The sequence below is a fragment of the Lontra canadensis genome, unplaced genomic scaffold (assembly GCF_010015895.1).
Source record: "Lontra canadensis isolate GAN:19392208 unplaced genomic scaffold, GSC_riverotter_1.0 scaffold2029, whole genome shotgun sequence".
In the NCBI taxonomy this organism is placed as follows: Eukaryota; Metazoa; Chordata; class Mammalia; order Carnivora; family Mustelidae; genus Lontra; species Lontra canadensis.
This window is the reverse complement of record NW_022633013.1, coordinates 1-7,394: the sequence shown is the minus strand read 5'-3', so window position 1 is coordinate 7,394 and position 7,394 is coordinate 1. Positions and strand designations below refer to the sequence as shown.

Here is a 7,394-nt window from a genome sequence, read left to right as displayed (position 1 = left end):
CGGTATATTTCTTTTTGTAATTTGTCTTTTAGTTTCAAGATACCCCAGAAAGATGTACAAGCACAAATTGCATTGCAAAGTATGCTGTGAAAGGAGCTGATTTTGTTATAAAGTCAGATTATTTCTGTTCTTGGGATTCTGTTTATGAAAGCATGATAGTTATTTTCAAATAAAAGCCTCCTGGTAAGGTTCAACAGACCTTCCCACAGAATAATAAAGTTTTGTCAGATAATGTGGATTGATTCCAAAAGTTAGAAGCTGCTAGAGTTTATTTTTGGATAGTTGTTTGAGGCGTTAGTAGCCCTCAAGACCAAAATCCCATTAAACCCATTTCTGTGATGGAGAAAACCAGTGCTTTTGATGCATATGTAGATTATAGACAGGGAAGTAAATTTAATTGAATGATAAAATAGAGTGTAATAAAGAATTTATTCAAAAGCATTTTAAAGTTATACTAATATTCTAAGGTCAGATTCTGTGAGATTTTCTCAGTTCAGGGTACAGCTGTACAAATAATGAATTTCTTTCCTGCTCTAAATCTATTAAGAGAAAGAGGGAATTTTTTTTTTCCCTAGGATATGCTAATGGATTTGTGAATGTTATGTACTTTTAAATGATAGAGAAAACATCATAAATAAAGAGTATAATAACTAACCCTATCATTTTAGGGAAGTACTAAACTACTAAACCCTTGTGAGAAGGGTTGATGTTTTTCATATTAATATTTTCAACCCTCAACCTTATTCCATAGATTTATGTAATGTTTTGTAGTAATTAATTGGAAGCCATCTATCTTATGGACTTTAATTACACACCCCAAACAATTCTGAGTTAAACAGTATTAAATGAGCACAAAGTGGTTGTCAGAAATTAGTGTGTTTATAAATTTCTTTTGTATTTCCATACATTTGCAGACGAGTGATGCTGGAGAAATACACATTAAAAGTAGATTGAGCGTCATTTTCTGTGATGTATATTTTTATCCTACTATACTCATTTATTTTATTTTGCTTTTTTAGAGTGGAAATATGCCTTGAAGTAGGATCAGGGTCTGGAGTGGTATCCGCATTCCTAGCCTCTATGATAGGTCCTCAAGCTTTGTACATGTAAGTGTAAATATATCAAATTCATCCACATTTCCACTAAGAAATTCACTAGGGGTATGACTGCCTGAATGAAATCATTTTTGTAAATGAATGGTATATATCTGAAAGGGTCTACTTAAGGGTAGTAAAGACTCAGATTATAAATTATTCTTCCCTAAACATTTTAACTGCATGTCCAAAACTGTTCCATCATACTACATAATTATAGAAGCAACAAAATAATTTTAGGGTATTTCTAAACTTGAATTTTTTTAGGCAAATAGTCTGATTACCAGAAAAAATTGAAAATTACTTAAATTTTTAAGAAAATTTGAGAATATGGAAAGTTTAAAGAAGAAAATAAAAATCACTTCCAATTCTACCACACATGGTCCAAGTGTGGTTCTTTTTTTCCCATTTCCTATGTTTTTAATATTGTATCATGAGTATTTTTCAAAAATTCCTTTTAAATTTCATTTTTGTGGTGGCATAGTATTCATTAGATTCATAATTTAATTCCTTCAGATGTGTATGCATATATGTGTAGTTTTTACTCCTGCACATTATGTCAATATAACAATCTTTTTCATTAATATGACTTCTTATTTCTTTTTCCTTCACCATTATTAAAGCATTTTTATTTTTTTCTAAATCTGCTTTGTTAAAAAGCAGTGTAACACTTTAAAATTTTTCAGTAATAGGTTGCCTCGTGGTCGTAAAATACACTTTTCTTTCTTTTCTGTTTCTAGGTGCACTGATACCAACCCTGAAGCAGCAGCTTGCACTCTGGAGACAGCACACTGTAACAAAGTCCACATTCAGCCGTAATTACAGACTCGGTGAGCTATTCATCCTTGTCCAATAACAGTTAATTTCCTTTTCAAATAAGTTAAGGTTAAGATGATTAGGTCAAAGAAGCTTGAGTGATAAATTAATTAACTTGTAATCCACTAAATAGTATACCCCATAATTTACAAAGTAAATTCTTAATTTATATAATTCACCTTGTCCAAAATTCAAAGGAAATTTCTACTGTCTTGGAAGGATCAATCATCTTTTGGTCAGAAGTGACAGAGAATCCAGTTTAAACTGGCTTAAGTAAAGTGTATGGCTTCAGGCACAGCTGGCTCCAGGAACTCAAATAATATGACAGGCATCTTTTCTTAGCTCTGAACTTCTCTGTTGGCTCTATTTCTAGGTAGTCTTTTTTTCTTGGTAAGAAGATACTTGCATGTCTATTTCTCACTTCTCAGCAAACACCTCCCTTATCCTTCCATGGAAAGAAACTCTTTCTATTTAGTTAGTCTTACAAGCCCCAGAATGAGTACTGCTTGGATCATCTTGGATCATATGCCATCTCAAAATCTCTCCCTGTGGCCAAAGGGGATTGAAATATGCAGATGACTGGTTTAGGCATGAGTCATAGTCCCACCCTGGACAGCTGCATTGGGATAAGCCCTACCCAAGCTAAATGGATTGAGAATGAGAGGATAGAGAATTTACCCATTAGAGATCAAGGAGATGAAATCAGAACAAAGAGGGGAATGAGGCCTGGAGAGGTAAAAAAAAAAAAAACACATCACAATTACAGAACCATCATTTTAAGTTACACATATATTTCTCAGTCGCAGTTTTCCTTTAATATTCCAATTAGTAAAACTTGGATAATTTTGGATATTTGTTGTTGTTATAAGTGCTTTTTTTGTAAGCAGAAAATCTTAACACCATGTACAAGATAGGGATAAAAATAAAAATGCTTTCCATGCTTCTTGACATGTATTCTTAGTGTTAAGAGTATTTAGCTTTTCTGCTTTTTTAAACTCAGAAGTGATTTTTCAGCTTAGAAGGAATTAAGCAAAATATGTGAGAAATTCTTACCTATTAGAACTTGTTACTGCTATTAAAAACTAGATTATCAAGAAAGGTACTAAGGTGATTTACATGGGATCACTGTGAAGGTTTTGCCCTTTGAAATTTTAATTTATTTCTTTATTGTGTCCATGATTAGTGTTAAATATATGGTTTCGGTATAATAATAAAACTTTAGATAAATAAGAAATTCAGAATATCTTTTTTTTAACAGAAGTACAAACTGAGGTGAGGTTCATTTTTTAAAGTTATGTAACTCATAGAGTGATAATTACAGAATTTAAGCCCAGACCATTGAGTCTAAATCTGGAAGTCTCACAGCTGTTTCAAGACATGGCTCATGGTAGTCCATGCCAGTCAGCTCTTTTGGTGGTTCGAGGTGATGGTGACCCTGAATGCTGACAAAGAAGGAAGAAGGAGGCATTAGCATAAGGTATTATGATCCACTTACAAAACTCTGTGTTTGTTTAGGATTCAGAACACTAGGCATAGATGATCACAGCCATGATCAAAATCATTGTTTTAGATAACTAAGCTTACCTGTTCACAAAGTTTTTATTTTGCTTCTTTTTTAGTTTTAGAAAAAAGACTTTTTTTCAGATATGTCATATGGCTTTCCTGACATTCCTAAAATAAACTAAACATAACTTTATCTTTGATTGATTCAGGGTCATTAAAATGAGCATTAGTTACTATTCTGTGCTAGCTGTGATGAGGATTACTCAGGGCTTTCTTCCTTACACTGAGTAGCTAGAGCCTGCAGTGATTTTGAATTTTCATTTCCTCTCCTCTTTGTCTCTTTTCTCTTGCTTTATGTTGTCTTATTTCGCTGTCACCTGTTCGTGGCATTTCCACTCTCTCTTTCCATGTGCTGTTTGCTGGAATACCAAACAAGTGATTTAGTTAAACTTGTATTTAAGCTAAGAGTTCAGGGGCTCTAAATAAGAGCCTCTCATATAAATAAAGTACATTTTGCTATTTGAATTTAAAACTTCTTGTCAGAGGCCTTTTTTGCTTACTTCCCCATTTTTAGATCTGTTCTAATGCTCTGAGACCACCCAAAAGCTGAATGTGGATGGGTGAGGGGTGTGTGTGATTAGACCTTATATCCAGTCTACAGTGACTTTCTCATTTAAATGTTTCCTTTTTAAACTACTTAATTTTCTGTATTTTATTATCAATTTTTTTTCCTTTATTTAAAATCCATACTGCAATGATTATTAAAATATAGTACCTCAGAACCATTTTTTTTTAAGATTTTATTTATTTATTGGACAGAGAGATAGAGAGCACAAGTAGGAAGAGCGGCAGGCAGAGGGAGAAGGAGAAGCAGACTCTGCTGAACAGGGAGCCTGATGTGGAGCTCATTCCTAGGACCCTGGGATCATGACCTGAGCCGAAGGCAGCCTCTTAATGACTGAGCCACCCAGGTGCCCCCACCTTAGAGCCATTATAAACAATTACAAAGCAAATTCTTTTTTAGTTTCCCTTCTCAATATTTCTGGAAAATTCCCTTCTGGATTTTTTTTTTAAACAATGTGAGAAACTTTATTTCTTTATGTAATTGAAAATTGGTGATTTCAAATGTATTACCTCATGCTGCAGTATCACTACCAAAAGGAACAGCAGATAACTTAGTCATCTTCCTACTTGCCGACAAAGGTATTCCTGAATCACTTCCCTCAAAATGTTACTTTTCACTTTTTAAATGAATAGAGAAATAAGAGGTACCTCTGTAACACCTCCTCAAAGACAGTCTTTGAACTTTACAGTTAATAGGCCTATTAAGATGACAAACAGAAATGCTTTTAGAAACTGGGATAAAATGGAAGTTGTAAGGCAGTGATTCCTACTGCCTTATAGCCTAAATAGCCCAGTGATGTGCCCAGTACTGAGATGGTATAACTGAGTGTTAAATAACTTTGAATCATATGATGTAAAAGCTCTTTCCTCTCTAATCCTCCTTCAGCTATTTTGATTACATCTGGGAAAAGGTCTCAGTTTTAACACCTTTTAAACACTTGCAAATGTCTCTTTTTTTTTCCTCTCTCTTAAAGATTTTATTTATTTACATATTTATGAGGTGCCTCCTTAGCACAGTAGGTAGCGCTTAAGTCTCATATTTACATATTTATGTATTTATTTATTATTTATTTGAAAGACAGACTGTGAGAGAGAGAGCACAAGCAGGACAGAAGGAGAAGGAGAGGGACAAGCAGGCTCCCTGCTGAGAAGACCCCCCCTCCCCCAGTGGGCAGGTGGGGGTGGGGGTGCTTCATGTGGGGCTCCATATGCGACTCCATGTGGGACTCCATGTGGGACTCAATCCCAGGACTCTGGGATCATGACCTGAGCTGAAGGCAGATGCTTAACTGACTGAGCCCCCCAGGCGCCCCCTCCAAATGTCTCTTTAGCAAAGAGGTAGAAGGCCTGCATCACTCTCAGACTGTAAGCAGTATCTATAACCATGACATTTTTAAAAATTTATATCCCATTTATCCTTGTAGTCATTTCTGTTTCCAGGAAGTAATACTGATTTCTCTTTAGAGCAAATTTATTTAACAAAAAAGAAAAAAGGTCCATTTAAAGAAAAATATTTAGTCAATAATGGTAGGTCTTTATGTATATATGGGAGAATTGTAAGAATGTTAATAAAATACCTGATACTTCGGACCCTGCCTTGAAGTATTTCAGCTATTCCATCTCAAGAAACAGCCTCAGGGGGCGCCTGGTTGCACAGTTGGTTAAGCGCAGTTGCTCGGTGACTGATTCTTAATTTCAACTCAGGTCATGATCTCAGAGTTTGTGGGATGGAGCTCCACATCAGGCTCTGTGCTCAGTGGGGAGTCTGCTTCCTCTTTCTCTGCCCTGTTCAGGCATGTGTGCATGTGCGTGCGCTCTGTCTCTCTCTCTCAAATAAGTAAATTAAAAAAAAAAAGAAAGAAAGGAAGGAAGAAACCGCCTTAGAATTCATGGATGAGAGTCTGTACAAAATGGTAATTGAAGGAAATGGCTTTAAGGGTGAGAGCCCATCCAGATACGGTGTTTTTACTTTACTGTGCCTGTGACAGTTCAGGGTGGCATGACGAGACATGGTTTTGTGAGTATGTATATAATTCAGTCATCAGAGGAACCAAAGGAATACTTTAAATGGCATTGTGCCATGAAAGCACTTTGTTTAAAAAGACATTTTTGTTGTGGGTTCACAGAAAATTGCACCCAATGGTTTAAAGATTTACAAAATGCCAAACAACTGAGATATTCATTGTCTCTTCCACATTTTTCAGTCCTCTCTTTGATATCTAATTGTCCCAGCCAATACATTTATTTATGTATATTTATTTTATGAGTAAAGTAGAAAGCAAATATATATATGTGTATCTATTTTTATACATATGCATTTTTGGATTTTTTTGTTATCTCATAAAACATTTCTCTTGAGTCAATTATCATCTGGTTTCACTTACTTGTGGAGCATAAGAAATAACATGGAGGACATTAGAAGAAGGAAAAGAAAAGTTTATTGGGGGAAATCGGAGGGGGAGACGAACCACGAGAGACTGTGAACTCTGAGGGTTTTGGAGGGGAGAGGAGGGGGTTGGGTGAGCGTGGTGCTGGGTATTAAGGAGGGCACATATTACATGAAGCACTGGGTGTGGTGCATAAACAATGAATCTTAGAACACTGGAAAAAATAAAATACATAAATAAACAGACAAATAAAAAAATTAAAAAAAAACATTTCTCTTGGTTACAGAAATTAAGTGTTTAAGTTAGAGCAATAGGTTTAAAGCATATGTATATCTATATAGAACATAGGAGAGCTTGCTTCCTTATTTAATCTTCCAAAAGTGAAACCAGAATATAAACATATGAGCTGTTGAAAAGCGGAGGCTTTTTATACATTTTGTGTTCGTTCTGGTAAATAGTTTAATTTCCTGTTTTTAGGTAAATGCATATAACCTATTATCTCAAGGAAAATGTAAAAATATTTATCTGTCTACAATTTTAGCCCTCTAATATGTTTTTCTCTAAAAACATGGGGAGAAAGTATTTTTAAAGATTTATGTATTTATCTATTTTAATTCTGAATCCAGTTTAAAATTCTGACTGTTGAAACATTTAGGTCAAAGGCTTATTACCAAGACTAGAAGAAAAAGTTGATCTTCTGGTGTTTAATCCCCCTTTGTAGTGACTCCACCTGAAAAGGTAAGATGAGTAACAAGATTTAATTATTAATATTTTCAACTATTTTCTTTATAAAATCAAATGAACTCATTATATGACATTAGTCAGCTGCTGATTAACACAAACTGGTCTGATACTACTCGTAACTGTCAATAGTTAAGTATGTAGGTAGACAAAGGAAAGGAATCTCAAAGTAATGGAAATATGGTGACCCATATTATCCTTAAAATTCCTATCAAAATCAAACCATATG

General features: G+C 34.6%; 1 pseudogene; it reads left to right on the top strand.

Moving 5' to 3' along the window:
- Nucleotides 1-769: 769 nt before the first annotated feature.
- LOC116863651 lies at nucleotides 770-7,162 on the top strand (annotated as a pseudogene).
- The last annotated feature ends 232 nt before the right edge of the window (nucleotides 7,163-7,394 follow it).